We start from the raw sequence: 19,190 nt of genomic DNA on the forward strand, positions 1-19,190 counted from the left end.
TGGTCATTATCACACATAAGTCCCAAGGAAAGAAACTCATTGAGAGGAAAAAGGTGATTTGCTTTTTGACAGTTTAATCTTAAATAGATAGAGAATAATCCAGATAGTGACTTTTTGGTAGCCAATTAGAATCTGGGTTCACAGATATTACATAATAAAATGTGTTGAAGAAATGGAATATAGACCCAAATCAGAAAGGAAAGAGGAATAAGGGAAATATTTATTTATTTATGTATGCATTTATCATTTATGTCAAATGACTAGGTACACAATATTTGAGGTTAAACTTCCAGAGAAAGGACAGATGCCCTAATGGAACTCAGTTTAAAAGATGGGGCTATCACTTTGAGTTCATATAGTTTTACCAATTACCTTCTTATGTATTGCTAAAGCAAACATTAAATATCTGTGATATATTACAGAAAGAAGGCAGAAAGAGAAAACAAATTGAAATGTTAGTCATGCAAGTCTCATTAGAATATGAAAACCAAGAGCTCTATTATTGAGAACCATGTCTACTCAGTAAATTTAGGAGTCATCCAACCACATAATGCAGTTAAGTGGATTAGAATCACAGTCAGGCTGAACTGAGGACTGGTGGTCGGACACATGGAACACAAGTCTCAAATCCATAATGGAAACAGTTGGATCTCACCTCCTTGGCTTTGATTAGCTACAGGGCATGGAATCCAGCTTGACAGATCCTGTGGTCTTCCAGATGGCAATGAATAAAAGCTATCCATCTTCTAAAGACCCAGGGAAACACTAGAAGTTAGTGTCAGTTTTGATAAGTCAAACTCCTTCAATAAACTCTTTTCCATTTTAATTGTAAAGTTGAAACTGAAGCTGTCAAAGAATATAAGAGTAGTAAAAAGGACAATGTGTATATATTGCATGCCTTAAACTGCACATGGGTATGTATAGATTGTTTTTCATGAATTATGTCAGAAACCAAAGTATTTCGATGTTGCTGAAAAAGATTTTGCAAATTCTTGAATGAATTTCAGATTTAGGGATTTTCTTCTCTTTAGAATTCATAGGATTAATAAAACTAGAAAGTTATTTGCATTTTCAGCCATCTTTTTGATCAAGGTATTGGTAACTTTGGTTTTCAGAAGTAGATTTATGGTTGATGAGAAAGCTTAGGCTTCAGGGCTTACTAGCCAGAGCGCCTTCAATGACACCTGGATAGATTGTAGCAACTGTTCGTAAATAATTGTGAGTTGTTTTATTGTGTCTTTAAAGAATCCTTCCCTCCTACCATGTAATCCAACTTATTTTGGAAAGAATATGGCTTAAATGATGGGAAATATTGTGAGATTATTCAGTAGTAAAACAAAGCAAAACCCCTCCTGCATAATATCTGAAAGAACAATACCGTTTCACTTCTTTTCCCCGTTGTACAAACATTAGGCAAAATATGAAAATTTATGTGAATTTTAGATTCAAAATATATACTTGGGTGATTTTGAAAATTATTAAGTCTCAAAGGAAACTATTTTTTTTTTTGCAAAGAATAACAAAATTATTGAGTCAAAGCCACAGGACTTGCTTTAATTATGCCCTATAGCTTTGAAATCTATCAGGCAGTGTCCATATCTTTGAATTCATTTTAGTTGTCTTCATTACTATCCTCATAATATCATTGGAATAGACCAATATTTTAATAGTTTAACTTAAAATATCTAAATTGGATTCTTTATTGCATTTATATTATCAGTTAAAAGTGTTTTAAAAACAAAAAAAACAAAAGGCACAAATTGGAATCAATGTGTAAATGCACTTTTTAACTACAAAATTTGTAGCATTTCAATAATATTTAGAAAATAGAAAGACCTATAATAAAATAAAATATACTATATTTCCTTCCTATCTTGTTCCTGAATTTGGGACCCTATTCTGGTACTTATTCTATAGGCAATCATTAACAAATCATTTTATTTCTCTGAGGCTTGAGTTCTTGCTCTATGTTGCCTTTGTTACAAGGCTATTGTGAAGAATAACTGAGAAAAGGCACCAAAGGTGACTGGGCAACTGTAGCAGCATAGAATAAATCTCCAAAGTAGTCCTGGATGTTGGTCCTAAGTGATCTTCACCCTTCTGTCTAGTCAGGTGTCATGACTGTGCTGAGGTGTGCTCAATCTCAGATTCGATAATGTGCCCTAAGACTTCTCTTAATTGCATTTGTTTCTGAATTTCCTTTGAACAGAACAAGGTCCATCTTGCTAATAAAAATTTCAAGCTTATAGAGCACCTCCCCCAAATCCTTCTAGTAATAACCATAAACTAAAACCTTTACCCAGAATTAGATTCATGATCTAGGATTGGGCGAATGCCACCACAGAGGAAGTCAGAATTCAAAAGTGATTAAAGTGTTCTGTGCCCCTTTCTCTGTATAGATAACAACATAAATGCTAAAAAGCAGAGTGGAGTATTCATTCTCCCTTCATGAAATGAGACATTTAATAAACTCTTATTATAAATACAAGTATATACTGCATTCTGATATATATTTTTTCAAAAGCTAGATATAAATAATTTGTAAAATATCATCTCCATTCGTTTGAGACACTCAGTCATAGTCTATGTTTTATGAACTTCTAGGAGTAATTATGGTTCTCATATTGGTAATATAAAATCTAAAATTAACTTATAGTAAACGTGTTCTTACAAATAGGGTTTCTGTCACTGTAATTCAATTTATTTTTATTGTTTTTGCTATATGCTTATTTCTGAATTTGAATCTTCACATGAATTAAGAGGATTAATGGGTACAAAGGTGATCACTGAACTTATGAATACATGAGATAGATTCTTATAGTCTTAGACGTGTTCTAAGGAATGATTATTTAAGATGTTTAAATGCCATTTTCTTTCCATAATTTCAGCAGCAGCTAAAAAGGATGAAAAGAAAGAAGGTATGTTTTATGTAAAATCTCACTCTGCCTTTTTTAAGGACAATTTACCAATATTCAGAGTTGTGCTTTTACTGCTCTCCTTACTATATTCCCTTCAGATAACTGGATCCATTATTTGCATACATTTTGCATGAATGTTCTCTTTCTATCTCACCTCACACAAAAGGATGAACTATTTCTTTAAATGTAATTTTAGCGTAGCTTTCTCAAGATAAAACAGCCTCTGCAAATCCCAAACCTCCTACTCTGTTAGCAGTTTTATCAATTTTTAGAAATTTGTAAATTATGGACCCCGTTCTCCTATATTAACTCCTTGCATCTCTGACACACATAAGTAACTGATGTTACTTTGCTCTATTAAGCTGCAAATAAGTTATAGTCATCCACTGCAAATAAATTCACTTTTTTGGTGGGGTGGCATGACATGGTGTAAAATATATCTTGTTGGCAAAGGAAAATTGCACTATATGGAATTAAATGGACAAGAAAGACTTTATCCAAGACTACTGCAGTAAGGGTCAAGTCTATTAGCAGAGGAAGGAGATTGAACTTAATTCCACTGAAGCTAAATGCCTGAGAGTTTTTAAATGCTGGAGTGAGCTAGCATCGAAGTACTGGACAATAATGAGTTGGGGGTGATCAGTGCAATAAGGCCATATGTGCCTTCTAATGGGACCTATCAAAGTTAGGCTCCTACCCTCCCAAAAGACTGAGAAATAGGGATGCTATCTTTTCTATAATTATATTCCAAAAAAGATGGCTTTCTGGTTCTTGTGAAAGACATTTCTGGGTTGTAGCAAATTTATATTTCGAAAGGACAGAGAAAGAGTTTGCAATTACAAGGTTTCCAAAGTGAAAAATTTAAGAAAAAAGATGCCAGGTCCTTGTAGGCAGGAAGAAAGTTGTATAAACTTGGTCTTGCATTAAACATTAAGGCTGACCACACCACTGCTGTCCTTTTTAGAGGGATGTTTGTAATGCACACCCTGACAAAACTTGGATGGTCTTTTCACCACTGTTTATTGATCTAACCCCATTTTATTAATAAAATAGAATGTGGATACATGACCATATGATCTAGAAACATAAAAAACAAGGGTTATATTTTGTATTTAATATCATCAGAATTTTCCATGATCCTAACAGTTTGAGTTACATTCTGCTTCTGTTACACAAGAAGCTTAAAGCTAATATGCATGAGAAAGAGAAAATATTTAAGTTGGTTATTTGTTCAGAGCAAGCAAAGCTGAAGTATTATAACAATGACTGCTAGAACATTTTAATGTTTCTCTTCAAGAGATTGAAATCAACATGGGTTCCTTTTGATATCTTTTAAATGTATATTGGCAACTGATACTATATGTTATGAATACTTTGATGTAAAGATAGGGAATTTTTAAAGAATAAAGACATTGTGAGTTCCTGGCACAGTTTTGTATAGAAATGCTAGTTATCCTTCCAGTATTCCCTCTTAGAAAAAAAGAAACAAGTTTCATTTGATTTAAGTAAAGGCGTAATATGAATGGTTATTTTTTCATTGGTATCCAAGTCAACATTTTAGGAAACTACAATTTCACAACTTTTAAGATTTGTGTTATCTGCATATTATATGCCTCTATTTTTTTCTGGCTTATATAAGTCATTTCACCTTTTAAATAAATTGTCCATAATCTATATGCCATATTTGGAAGAATTTGGGCAGAACTTTGCCAGTGGAAACTCAGAAGCTTCCTTGTCTGAGACCTGTTAGGAAACACTCTCCTTGTAGACACCAACATTCAAATTCTGATGTCAGTTTTCAAATCCAGCTTTTCCTTTGCTCCTCAAATTTAGTCTTTTATAATTTCAGTTTGACTAAATTCTCTTTGGTTTAATCCTTCCTTAAATAATTAGAAAAACTGATTTTCATTACAAAACAGGTTCTAGTTTTCCAGTTGGGACTTCACATTGCCATTTGTGACTTCAATGAGTCTTACTAACAGCTCATATTTTCCAGGGCAATGATCTCCCAAAGTCAGATGTATTTTAAAAAGTGGTCAATGACTTCAAGGGTGTTCCTGATACCCTTCCCATAGTTCTTCAATGTCAAAACTATTTTTTTCAAAGAAATATGAGATCACCATCTGCCTTTTTCTCTCACATTCTCACATGAATATGCACTATAATTTTCCAGTGGCTTAGTGGTGTATATTAGTGCAACAGACTAAATCCCAAGCAGATATGCAAATCTAGCTGCCTTCAAATTAAGCCAGGCATTAAGGAGAGTCACAGAAGTCAATTATTTCACCATTTTGTGTATTGGAATTATATTTGTTATAGAATATGTTGTTTATATTAAAATATATCAGGTTTATAATATTTAATAAATGAATAAATAATACATAAAATTTAAATTTTTTTCTTAGCTCTCATTTTAAAAATCATAAGCGTCAATAAATGCATAAAATAGCTATTTGGATCTTTAGTAACTATTAACAGTTTAAAGGAGTACTGAGATGAAAATGTTTGAGATTCTTTGATAGAAATAATTATCTTGCTTATGATATTATCTCTTTCCAAAATATTCAGCTGTATTCATTACAGTTTTTATATTCTTAACTATTTAAAATATTGAGTGACTCTACCATAATCACAGAACATACTCTTCAGGCCTTAATCTGCAATTAAATTCCCATATTCTGTTTCTGACTTGCCTTTTCTAACCTCCTGTCAATCACACATCAAGGCAAGATCAAGGCCAATGCCTGAATAAATCCAGTAGTAAAGATGCCAGGAACCCTTTTGAGATTGAGGTAACTTATTATGTTTATGGACATCAAAAGTAAGAGAAGCTGAAAGTGACAGCTCTTTATGGCCCTTGTTCCACACTCCAAAAAGGGTGAAGCAAAAACAAATGGGAGGAGGTTGCAAGGTAACACAAATTAGGATCACTTCCTTGCTGAGGAGGCAATTCCAGGCTCCAGCCATGATTTTGTGGTCTACAGCTCTATTCCAAGTGGGTCGAGGAAGAAAACTTGGAGGTGATGAGAAATTATTTTTACAGTCTCCCAGGAGAAATTTGGAGGCACATGGGAAGTGGCCTCCTTGCTCCTCACAAGACTCCCATGCTCCTGTGTTCCAGGGGAACACAAGGCATCCTGTTCAAATTCATTAGTTGCAATTTAAAACTTTACTTGTGTGGCAATCTTGCTCTTATTCTTACCCACATTCTTCCTTTATGTACTCTATTCCACAAAGCTGCTCTCCATTTTACATATGAAAGTTCTTGCTGTTATCCTAACAGAGTTTACCACACCCCAACCCCTTTTTTTCTTTCTATGAAATATGCAGCTTTTTTTTTGGAGTTCATGGTAACTCCTCTGTCCTCTAAGAACTCTGGTCCTCTCAGTTAGAAATACTGTCAGGCTTGTATAATGCACCATGGAGCTTATTTCTTGCCACTTTGTACTTCATGTTACTTGCAATCCTTTTCCTTTTACTCTAGCTAACTTCAGACTTTTGATAAGAGGGTCATGTCCAATTCACTTTTATCCTCTGCAGGGACTAAGTTTCTTAGTTTTCAGATTGTTCAAATATATATTCTGTGAATCAGTAATATCTAGTACTCAACACATACATAATAGTCACAAGAAATATAAAATATGAACGACCAATTTTCTCACATCCCGGGCAAATATTCTATAACTAATATATTTCCATCATCATCCTCCTCATCATCATCATCACTATAAGTTACTTTTTAAGTTTGGGAAGTCATAACTAACTATTGACTGTTTGTTTTATGTGTGTATGATCATGTGCTGCTACTTGGGATAGATGAGCAGAGCTAGGTAAATCTCATTCATTTAATCTCATTTTAATTGATGAATTCCTAGGGGCTGGAATGCTAAGAATTCTGCTTTAACATGTGGAAGACAGAACTCTACTAAGAACAAACCAGATGATATTGATTGTTTACTGACACTAGCAAAAGTAGAGTTGAATGCATATGAGCATTACCCCAAGTCCTAGGGATTCAAAATTGAGATATGAAGAGGAATTGTGTGAAAAAATAAAGCAAAGTGTATGGTATTGTAAGAAGAAAGATGCTAATCCAACAGATTCCACAAGGGAGACAAGTTCTTCATTCCCAGCAAGAGTGGACTACCAGAGAGTTCATTTTTCCGTTGAGATAAATTGGTACTTCATTTTCCTCTGTCCTCACTAAGAACATAATAGATCATACCTGATGTGTTGCTAAAGATGAGTGACGAACTGAACAGACTGCCAACACATCACTGTGTTTTAAAGCATAGGTGTTGGGGGTCTCAGTATTCCTAATTAGAAAAAAGGCTGATGCTCAGATTATTGGGCAGATGGTCTATAGGAAAGTATATTAACCAAGTAAACCTTTATATTGATTAAGCTATTTCAGCAACAAATGTTGAGAGGGCATAATGAAGTTTAATAGCATGGATATTAAACAGCTCGTACTGATAGCCTTTCAGGGTCAGTATGTGATCTTTGAATTCTAAGTACTCTATTTTTTCAGTTGCCCAGATTCCTTTCTTTTATAAGTCCTTTGAGCTATTGGCTCCAATCTGAAAGACAGATCTTTATGATGACATTTCACTATAGCTTTCCATTCTTAAACTCAATATATTGAACTTCTAAAAGACCAGTTTGGTTAGATCTCGTTATAGAAGATTGCTATTTTTCACATTTCTATTTCATGAAATGTTTTATTTCATCTTAATGTGTACCACAATTCACCTGACTCTGGACTTCCTATTATGTTTTATATTATTTTATTTTGGTACAATTGATATCTAATTCAATATATTATTGATTCTTGATTCTCATTATTAAGGAAAAGGAAATTGAATTGAAAATAAAAATGTTCTATAGATACATATATTGTGTTGAGTTTTCCATTACTACTCTATGTCAGCATAAAGTTATTTAGCTAATATTTTCCCATATTGTGACATAATTAGCAAAATCATCATTTTAATGACTGAATTTTTTTTTAATGTATGGTACAACACAAATCCTTCCACAGTTTTCCTACTATTCAGAGTTTACTGTTTAATATTCTCTTTATTTAGAGGTATAAATTAATTTCATGGACAAAAATCTTCCTATAAGTGTATTTATAATTTTGCATTTTTTCTATGGGTTTCTAGAAATGGAATTGCCACATCCAAAAGCATACTAGTTTTTATAAAAGCCTGGATTCTTTCTGAGGTTGCTTTCCCAAAGTATTTTTAATTTGGTAAAGTTATCGAAATGGGTTGACACTTTCTCCACAGTGTTTCTAGAATTTTTGGTTATCATTTTTGTTTTCATAAAACAACTTTACTGGCCATCTAACTGATTTTTGTGAATAAACAGAAGTGTATTGTCATCTCCAAACATGTTAGGTCCAGAGCTTTATTATGGAAGTGGATCACGGATACCGCCACATCACTGTGAGGAACACAGGTCCCTTAACTTGCAAATGAGGAGTGTCCATTGTTGCAGGTTCTAAGCCAGATAACTGTCAGCCAGCAAAGAATCTGTTCTTCTTTAGCATGTTTCAATCTTTGGTCATCATCATTGTTCTAATTTCAGTATTAGAGAATCTCAAAATTAGGTTATGAAGGCACATAAGAAATGACAAAATAGGAAATGTTCTCTGCAAAAAATAAAATAAAATAAAAAATAAACTAAGTTGTTTTTATTCCAAAATAAACAAGATACGGAAATCTTTGTGCTTTTATTTTAAAGTAATAGGAACATAGAGTTTATGGTCTAAATAATAGAAAATAAAAAATCCTCATATCTAGGCCGAATGTCCCTGTATAAAAAGCAAAATAGATGTCTGTTGACCACAGAATACACATTACTATACAGCAGTTATAAATTAATGTGTTCCTAAGTAGCCCACATGCAATATGACCCTATTTCTTTTTCATTAGAGTGGGATGCTGTGCTGGAAGTGTATGATTATTCTAAGAGTGTACAATGCAGTTTACCTGGATTTACACATACACACAGACACACACACACAGACACACACACACACACACACACACACTAATATATATGTAAACTAATCTGGAAACTAACTTGTACTCAGTATTTTCTAAGAACTGAGAACTAACAAAATTATAAGGACTAAATTTACACACACTTTAAGACCATTTGGGTTAATGCACCATGGTAATATTTTTTGTTACAAAACTGTGTATTCTGTTATTAATTAGGTGTTTGCTTGAGTTGGGAAAAAAGAAAACTAGCTATGCTCTCATATAAATAAATATATATGACTGAATTTTTTTAATGTATGGTACAACACAAATCCTTCCACAGTTCTCCTACTACTCAGAGTTTACTGTTTAATATTCATATATACATATATAAATTATATGTAGATATTTTCTTTTATTTTTTCTGTATTTTTTGCTTTAAAAGGTTTCTCACCTCCCTGCCTTACTTCAGTGTTCATTCTTTTGAAAACATGGTAGTTTCTCTTTAAGCTTCATATTTTAGAAACATTGCATGCAGTCAATTCATTTTAGTGCAAATGATTTCACTGTTGATGTCACTTTTGCTGTGAGGTATTCAAGTTGTTGATTTCTCTAATCTGTTTTATCAATAACTTACCATTATATTTTCAGATTCCAAGAAAATAAAAAAGCCTACAGAAGGTAGTGTATACATTTCTTTCTGTATCTTTTATTTTATGAACCCTAAAGTAGCTTTTTTCTTAAAGAATCAATATTGAAAAAAAAATACTTATGAAATAAAAAATGGGAAGGGGGGAGAGAGAGAGAAAGAAAGAGAGAGAGAGAGAGAAAATAAAGAATTCAAATCTTTTCTATTAACACTGCCATGAGAAATATTCAGTAGTATTAAAAAATTAAATCCTGCATATATTTACTTTTGACAGTTATATTTCTCAAATTTGCTTTACAAATAAAACAATGTAAAGTATTAAGCACTCATTTAATGAGAAAGTATACATTCAGTTAATTTTCAACACATCAGCATGGATTATAAATGGAATGAAATCATAACCCATTTGGCAAGTATATACTTGCATCTTTTGGACTTTTTCACATTTGTTCATTGGTACAAAGTATTTATCTACACAATTTTTTAAGTTTGTCCATGTGTGTTTATTTAAGAAGACTGCCAGGTGTAAATAATTTAAAATGACTAAACATTATAATAATTGTCAAATAATGTTTTTAAATCAAATTATGGCACTTTTTATGATAATGGACAATACCTCAGAGCAACACTCATTGTAAAATTCAAGGGGAAATATTTGGGAGACTGTGGAAAATATGTGGTCTAAGAAATATGATAGTAGTGAGTCTTATCTTTAATGCTTTTAAGATCAATGTTTTTCTGTTTATATTTCTTTCAACAGAGCAGTTGAAGGGAAAAAGTAAGAAAATGCATGCAAAGTCTATTTGCCTGTGGTGTGTGCTGTTTCTTTCTACTGCTATAAACCGGATTGCTGGTGTATTTAAACTTGCAATCTTGAATGTACTTGTTCTATGTTTTATGCATGTGAACTGTTTTGTTTTGTTTTTTTCTGGCTTTTTTTTTTTTTGTGAGAATGAAGAATACATGGCCTACAGGGTCAGAGTGACCTGGAAAGCATAGCCAGCTTTTTTATAACCTTTTTTTTTTTCCAACTCTGGCAAACACTTAATAACACTATCCACAGTTTTGTAACAGAAAATATAAACATGTTGCATTAACCCAAATGGTCTTAAAGTGTGTGTAAATTTAGTCCTAATAATTTTGTCAGTTCTCAGTTCTTAGAAAATACTGAATAGAAGTTGGTTTCCAGGTTAGTTTTATGACCTCATCCCTATTGTCTTTCTTCTTGTAATACATAAATATTTGACATGTGTAAACAATATATTACATTTTGTCTGTGATGTGATATTCTCCCTATAGGCACTATGAACTCTGTGTAATAACATTGCTTGGCATCCATATCTTAGGCATAGTTCAATGTTACTTTGACACACCATTAAATTTGGTAACTATTCAGTAAAGTTCAATGCCTTGAGGTTGTGTCTTTTGCAAACATGTATTCTCCTCTGAAGAAAATGAGAGACATTTAACAAATCAAAATTTAAAAATAAAATTTACCTTACTCAATTAGCTATTAAAAATTAGCGCCATTCCAGGACTATATATTTCTTAAGATCCCATTGGTATTAAAAACATTAGCTTTAAAATATACGACATTTTAAAAAATGCTTATGTATGTTTTAGCCCTATAAAGTTAGGACTCTGAGATATTCAATGTCATGAAAGAGCTCTAAAATGTCCTGTAGAAAGAATCATGAACAACCAGCCAGAGGGAGCAATTTATCTGTGGAGAAGTGTGTGTTTGTTCAGCATCAGATTTATGAGTGTGCACAGCTGCTGATAAGTTCTGGCACTGGGATACAAAATCTACTCCACAAACCAGCAGGAAAATGGAGGACAACTGGAGATTTTAAAAATTATATATATATATACACACACATATCTCCTTAAGGCCTTCACTTTATTGCAGTTTATATGATTTAAAATGTTCTGCAGACACATGGCAGCTCCTTGGCAATCTTCAGGGCGTTGATGTATTTAATAAATAAACATGACTTTTCAGGCCTTCATTTATAGAACAACCCATTCCCTCCTTGAGAAGTTCCATAGATGTGACTTGGGAAATCATTAGCAGAAGAAATTGTTTTCTTCAAAACAGCTATGAATTTTTTCCAAATTAACTTGTTTGTTCTGATTTGTCATTTAGACTTGCTTTTGCTATTGCTATTATTATGTGTTTGAATTTTATTTGGATTTATCTTCAAAATTGCTGCATTTGATGTTATATTCTAGCCTTATATTCTGTTTCCATTTTTCTTTTTAATTAAATTTAAATTTAATTTAATTTCTTTTGAATTAAAAGTTTGTTTTCTAAGTCATTTTCTTTAAGTTTAGACCTATTTTTAAGTATAAAAACAGGGTGAAGGATTCACATATACTTAATTTTGTAAATTTTGTATATTTTATAGATTCCTATAATCTATATTTTTTTCAAAATAAAAAGAAATAACTCAAATGATCAATTAGGGCCTTATTTGGCAGTCCCTGTAGAATTTAATGGTAAAATTGTTTATATTTATCATTATATTAATAATAATTATTAAATAATGCATAATTATTCAATAAATATTCTATGCAATATCATATATCGTAAAAATGTGTTTTCTTGCATATCATCCCAAATAGCACAGTATATTATTATGTGATGACTTTCTAATATTCTAGTGCAGTCTTTTTTTCTTTAACTTTAAATTTCATATATTGCTGGTGCTTGATTTTGATGTCCTGTGCCCAGTAATTTCTTTTTTGTTTGTTTTAATTACTTTACAAATCTCGTATAGTTCAATCTTTCATCCAGCAGTTAAACAATACATTTAATTTGCCAGACACTTGGTAATATTTTTGTTATGTTGGATTTTGCTCAGTCACCTATATTCCGCTTAGCCTGCAACCCTTGCTCAAGCAAGCTCTTTTGTTTGTTCTGCTGCCTGTGCATGGTCTTAGAGTGTGCAAGTTGCTCTTTACCCCTGCACAATGATAAGCCTGATGAGTGGAATTGAAGGTTGGTAGATTGTGCCATCACCATACAGGGTTATGTGACCCCAAGTGTTTCTAATATACAGTTCATAGAATTCTTTCAGCATGAATAGTTTCCAGTTTTCAAATTTTATTCCATAAATGAAACTTTAAGAAATTTCTCTAACCTTTTCCTTTAAAGTATCAGATAGTGTCTAATAGTATTTCTTGAAAACCTTCTTTTAAATTAATTTGACATGCTTACCTAGTCAAAATAAATAAGAATAGAATGTGGATGATAACATTTCGCATAAAATTAGTGCTTGCACTTCATGTAAAATTAGTACACTGTATATTGTAAATGTTAGCTTCCTCTTTATCTTTTGAGGACGTATATAATTTATTATTAACTTAACCCATCATAGAAAAGGAATGGAACTCAAATCAAGGAAACGTCATAAATCCAAGAATCTGCTGAGGATGTCCTGACATACTGCCACCACATAGGACCCAGCACTGTGGGTCCTTCTCCAAGGCATTGCTGCCCTGTAGATTTCCAGTTTGTTATTCCTTCTGGAATGTTGATTCTGTGAAAAACCATATTGTCCTCTTGTAGAGTGTTGTCTTCTTTCTTTTTTTTTTTGTATTAATTTTTATTGAATCTGTTTAATTACCTAAAACATTAGAATACCTTTTGATATAATCACACAACTATGGAATATAATTTGCTCTAATTCAGTCTCTAGCACTTTCCCACCTGCCTTCCTTCTCCTGCTCCAGTCTCACTACTCTACTGATATTTCACTGTACTGGTAGTTTTTTTCTTTCCTTTCCTTTTCTTTCTTTCTTTATTTCTTTTTTAAATTAGTGTCTTGTGGATATACTTGATATTAGGATTCACTGTGCTATATCCACGTATGCACATGTGAAAGTGGAGTCAGTTTTATTCCATGGTTCTTCCCTTTTCCCCTCTCTACTTCCTCCCCCTCTATCCCCTTTGTTTATTCTACTGATCTTTCCTCTGTTTCCATGAAATTCCCTTTCCTTTTTTTTCTCTCTTTCTTTGCATCTTCCTCACCCTGTTGGATTTATTTCTGCATATTAGAGAAAACATCTGACCTTTGACTTTTGGGGACTGGCTTATTTCACTTAGTATGATAGTCTCCAGTTCAATTCATTTACCCACACATGCCATAATTTCAGTTTTCTTTATGGCTGAGTAATACTCCATTGTTTATTTGGACAACATTTTCTTTATTCATTCATCTGTTGAAGAGCACCAAGTTTGTTTCCATAGCTATTGGCTATTGTGAATTGTGCTGCTATGAATATTGATGGGCCTGCATCAATATTAGATGCTGGTTTTAAATTTTTTGGTTATATACTGAGGAGTGGGATAGCTGCGTTATTGCTAGTTTTTTGAGCAATCTTCACACTGCTTTTCAGAGTATCACATTACTCTGCAGTCCCACCACCAACAGCATATTTTTTCCCCACATTCTCACTAGTATTTATGATTATTTATATTCTTGATAGTTGCCATTCTGACTGGAGTGAGATAAAATCTCAGTGTAGTTTTGATTTGTGTAGCCCTATTTTCTAGAGATATTGAACTTTAAAAATAAATATTTGTTGAGCATTTGTATTTCATTATTTGAGAAGTGTCTGTTCAGTTCTTTTGCCCACATTGTTTAGGTTATTTGTGTGGTTTTGGTGTTATGTTTTTTGAGTTCTTTGTATGTTCTGGATATTAATGTCCTACTTAAGGAGCAGGTGGCAAAGATCTTCTCCCATTCTGTTGGCTTTATGCTCTTAATGTCTCTTGAGTCTAGAATAATGCTTGTGTCAAACAATATTGACTAAAGAAGGTTCTTAAAAATAAATGTTAGCTGAGAACTCTATAAGGAGCATTTGTATTTCTTCCTCAAACCAGGCAAGAATGTTTTGCTTCCTCCTTTGCTTCTTAGCTTATTTTAGTGTCTTAAATATATCCCAACAGAATATTTTTCTTAGCTAAATTAATATCTCTTCAATATAAGAATATATTTAGAAAAGACAGTAAATATGAAATCTGTCCATCTTCATTTTTTTCTGAGAATTATTTTTAAACAGTCATAATAGCTATCCTTTGAGCTTACTTTTCATTCCAGATTTATTTCATGTAGATCTAAAATGATAATAAATTTATTTTTCTCCATTTTTATAGATTCTTTTTATGTTTCTGGTTTATTATTTATGTAAATTTTGAATTCCTGTAAATATCCAGAATATTTTGATGCTACTCTTTGAGGGAACTCCCAAGAGAAATTATACTCTCTTCAAGGTATTTATTAGTTGCTGCAATCCAGCATCAGCATGTGGGTTTGCTTATGTTAAAACAATTAAGATGTGATTCACATAATTGTAATAATAATAATGATGATGACAATGATAATAACAATAATAAAATATGTTTCAGAACAGGAAAAGAAAGAAAAACCTGCAGAACCAGGTAATTTATTTAAAGTATTCTATTTTTTTTAAATTTTATGATATTATTTAATTTGCAACTTAATGATAAATTATAAATGAATGGCATAGCATATTGATTTTTTTTTCTTTTCTTGCTTGATATAGCAAAGTCACCAAAGAAGGAACCTTCAGGTGAGTTACTCTGGTGAAGTGGACTCTCTCTACCAACAGGTAGCCTCAGACTATGTGTAAACGGTGGTCTGAGGCAGGAAAGGTCAGGAAATCTCAGCCTTCCTTTCAAGCTCTTGACACAAACTTAACATCAAGGCAGTTTTACAAAGTAAAAGCCTGATAACATGCTGCACCCTTGCTACTCAGTGTGAGGCCTGTGAGCCAACAGCATCTGATGCTGAGGTAGGAATGCAGACTCATTAAGAAAATGAATGCCCCACCCAGTCCTACTGAATAAGAAACAGAAACTTCATAATATACCCAGTGGACTCCTGTGTGCAATGTTTGAGAAGCAGGAATTTTTGTTTAGTGAAAAAAATGCAAAGAACAAAATAAAACATGAGCAAAACACTTCCTGTGAATGCATCTAATATTGCTTTGATTTTCAAATATGAAATATTCACTTCCAGAAATATTCTCCCCCCATGCATAATGTTAATTAGTAGCATTTCTTGAGCACTTGGGGGATTTATCTTTAAAAGAGTGGTAGATTTATTCTCAATATATTTGTAATCTAATAGGAAAAAATTGAACTGAGAATCAAACAATGAGACAAACCAACCCAATCAACAAATACTGAAAGTGCAGTTACTATAGACACCAAATCATTTTCTTATTTTTTTTCTAACATTTTACCTGCTCAGTATGTTATTTGAATGAAAAACTTTGACGTTTTCTAGTGACCTCTATTTCTTTCTTTCTGTTTTTCTTTTTCTTTCTTTCTTTTTTTTTTTCATGTTGAGTTTGTATGAAGAAATGTCACCCAAAGAACCAGGAGGTTTTATTGTTAGGGGAGGGTATTTGGGCTGGTGTGTGCTTGTGTTTATGTGCACATGTTGCAGATAGTCATAGCTTCATATAATGTCCTGTAGTTTGTGTTTAAGTGGAAATAATATTTGCCACTTGTACATAACAATGCAAATAGAGTTGCTACACCATAGGACTGTCCTAGCCACAACCATAGCAAATCACAGGTTTAAAGCCACAGTTTTCTTCTTCCCAGTTTGTTTTGTTAAAACTACTGCAATAACCCCAATCTGCTTAGGTATCTCTCCAACCAGTTCCATAGCATCATTTCCTTACCTTTACAATAGCATTTAATATACTGTTAAAATTATACTCTCTTCTTTTTTACACTTTCAACAGTTCTTAATTAGAGAATAGGGCCTATTTTTATCTCTTTATTTTCAGAATGCCTATTGTGATTCCAAGCACACAGAGGGCACTTGATAACAATATATGAGGTGAAAGAAGGACACCAAGTAGAATAATCCCAGTTTTTAAACTTTAAAAACTGGATGACTTCCAAATACATAATTTACAAGATGAAGTAATGGCACATTTCACTATCTCACATTAACAGCCCTACCATTTAACCTTTGGTAAGGAATGGTTTATCTATTTATAGAGAACAGCCTATTTGTCCAAGAATGCATTCCCACAAGTGCTCTGTAACACACATTTATACTTATGTACATATGCAAAAAGATCAAATAGAGACACATTTTAAAATATGGAGGGGCATATCAAATGACTTTTGGTATAACTAGTTTTAAGGATCTTCATAGCTAAATACCATGTCTCATATTGAACATGACACAATACCATAACTTAAAATTGCTTCAAAACATCTGTTCATTTCAGGATTTGATTACAGTGTAGCCACTTAGCAGTAATTAGTTTTATTTTTAAAATTTAAACCATTGGATAATCTGCCATATTATTTCTTTATTTATTTTCACTTCATTTTATAGAATTTGAGGAAAATGTATTTTCCTGAATATAAAAGCAATCAGATCCTTTGCAAACTTAAAATGGAAAACTAATAAATGAGTCATGAATGATCCTTCTATGTTGGAAGATGTTTAAATAGCAGTCCCTCAGAAAACAAAAACAAAAATCTGTGGTTCATGAGTATTTTTAGAGTATGTCAAAGAAATTGTAGTGCTATGTATTCTCTTTCTAAGATTTGCTTTGTTGTTGTTGTTGTTATTGTTGTTGTTTTTGTTTTTTCCTTTTGGTCCTTAAGATTATACACATAGTCTTTTAAGCAACTAAAATAACTTTAAAGTTATTTTATGAAAAAACAAGTATGTTTAACATAGACCTTCTTTCTTATCATTAACAGCTGCAAGTGAAAAACAAGTGAAAGCAAGTATGTTGAATAAAACTTTTAAGTGGAGCATATTTTAGCAGCTTATTCTCTTGACTGTTCTGCTGTAGACATTGCTAATGCTAATTTTTGAGCTGGATTGCCAATTTTTTGTGTGTTGGAATAATATGGCAAATTATTCATTTCTGTCTTTTCTGTGAATTCATGCTTCTGACACTTTATCTATAGAGCTTTACTTTGTAAATTTTAATTTGTCCAGATAACCTCTCTTCAAATTGTGACCTGTTTTATACTTTGCAGAATATGTGATCTCTTCATTTTCTTAATTAAATAATTCTTTAATTATTCTAATGATTAATTGTTTGAAAAAAACAGGCAACATAATTTGTCTACTATAAATGTTGTGTCTTTAATAAAATGTACCCCCAAGCCCCAGTTTTTTAACTGTTATTTGCTATCATATTCTTTTTTTAACCCATGTAACTTTAGATTATGAAATATTGACTGGCAACTATAACATATTATGCCATTTGTATCAGTGGTAGCCTTGACAATATGCTCAAGGGAAAAAAGCTGATTTCTTTTGTTGTTTGTAAATCTTAATTTGATAAAATACCTAACAGGTTGCCATTAATGGAAATTATTTTAAGCATAAGGGCTTGCATTTTATTTTTGGAAAAAAGAAACATGGTTAGCTTCTTTAAGTTTTTGATATATAACCCATGGTCAGTTGTGTGCATGATAAAATATATTTATATTTCCCTTTGGGTTAGAGTTATATAAGTACTGATGATGATACTAATACATAATACTTTCAGACCTAGTATATCACTGGTAAACATATCAGTGAATAATTGGAATATATGTTAATTAGATAGGTGAGAATGTCTTTCTTTTTTTCTTTTTAAAAAAGAACATTGCTTTTAGAATTTTTCCCTTAGACACTGGGGACTTTAAAAGTGAAATTTAGCATGAATCTAAAATTCCATTTATATTTCCATGAAAAATTGTGAGTTTAAAGTTGAATGCAAAGCTAATTGGAACTCTATATTATGAATTGTTTAGTATGCTAGTACTTAGTCTGTAGAAATTCATAATCAAGAAAATGTATAAAACAAACTGATAATTTCACAGCTCTGGTAAAGAACTTTAGATTAAAGATTACTCTATAAATTAACATTTTCTTAGTAGGAAAATGTGACATAGATAAAAATATTCATCTGAAATTTTAAAAAAATCTGTGTGATCTGCCAACTATGAAACACACTATCCAATCAAGTTTTTAAAAGATCAGCATGTTTTGCAGGAGATTAGCATATTGGGTTACCAAATCATTAAAACCCAACATAAAAATTTGAAGAGTTAATATTCTGCCCCTTATGTGGTTGAGACATATGAACTTTACATGGACATTTTCTGTCAATATAAAAATTAATGAGAGATAACTCATAAGCTGTTCAGATTTTCTAATAACAGCCACTTCTCCAATTAAGAATTGGTTTCTTGTTTGTCGTTTGGAAATTATAGCCTTACAACTTAAGAAGTGTTGCACATTTCCTATATATAGTGGGCTGTTTGTAAAGTCAATGCCTAAAATGAAAATTATATATCATTACAAATACTCTTGAAAAGTCTTTAAATCTTCCATATAGTATGGTGCAAATAGTTTTGTGTATGTAGCCTGCACATCTGGAGTACAGATTTACATTATCTTAAATTATGAGAGCAAGTGTGAAAGTGAAATATGTAGCTGAATTAACATAAATCAAACATTTATGTAATGAAATTCCATGGTATTGCATTTCATAGGAAAGGTGATATTGACAGAGCAAGTCCATGGTAAATGTAAAGGGACATTTGCCATTAACACTGGATTAGAGAAA

This window comes from Marmota flaviventris, chromosome 6, assembly GCF_047511675.1.
Source record: "Marmota flaviventris isolate mMarFla1 chromosome 6, mMarFla1.hap1, whole genome shotgun sequence".
NCBI classification, from domain to species: Eukaryota; Metazoa; Chordata; class Mammalia; order Rodentia; family Sciuridae; genus Marmota; species Marmota flaviventris.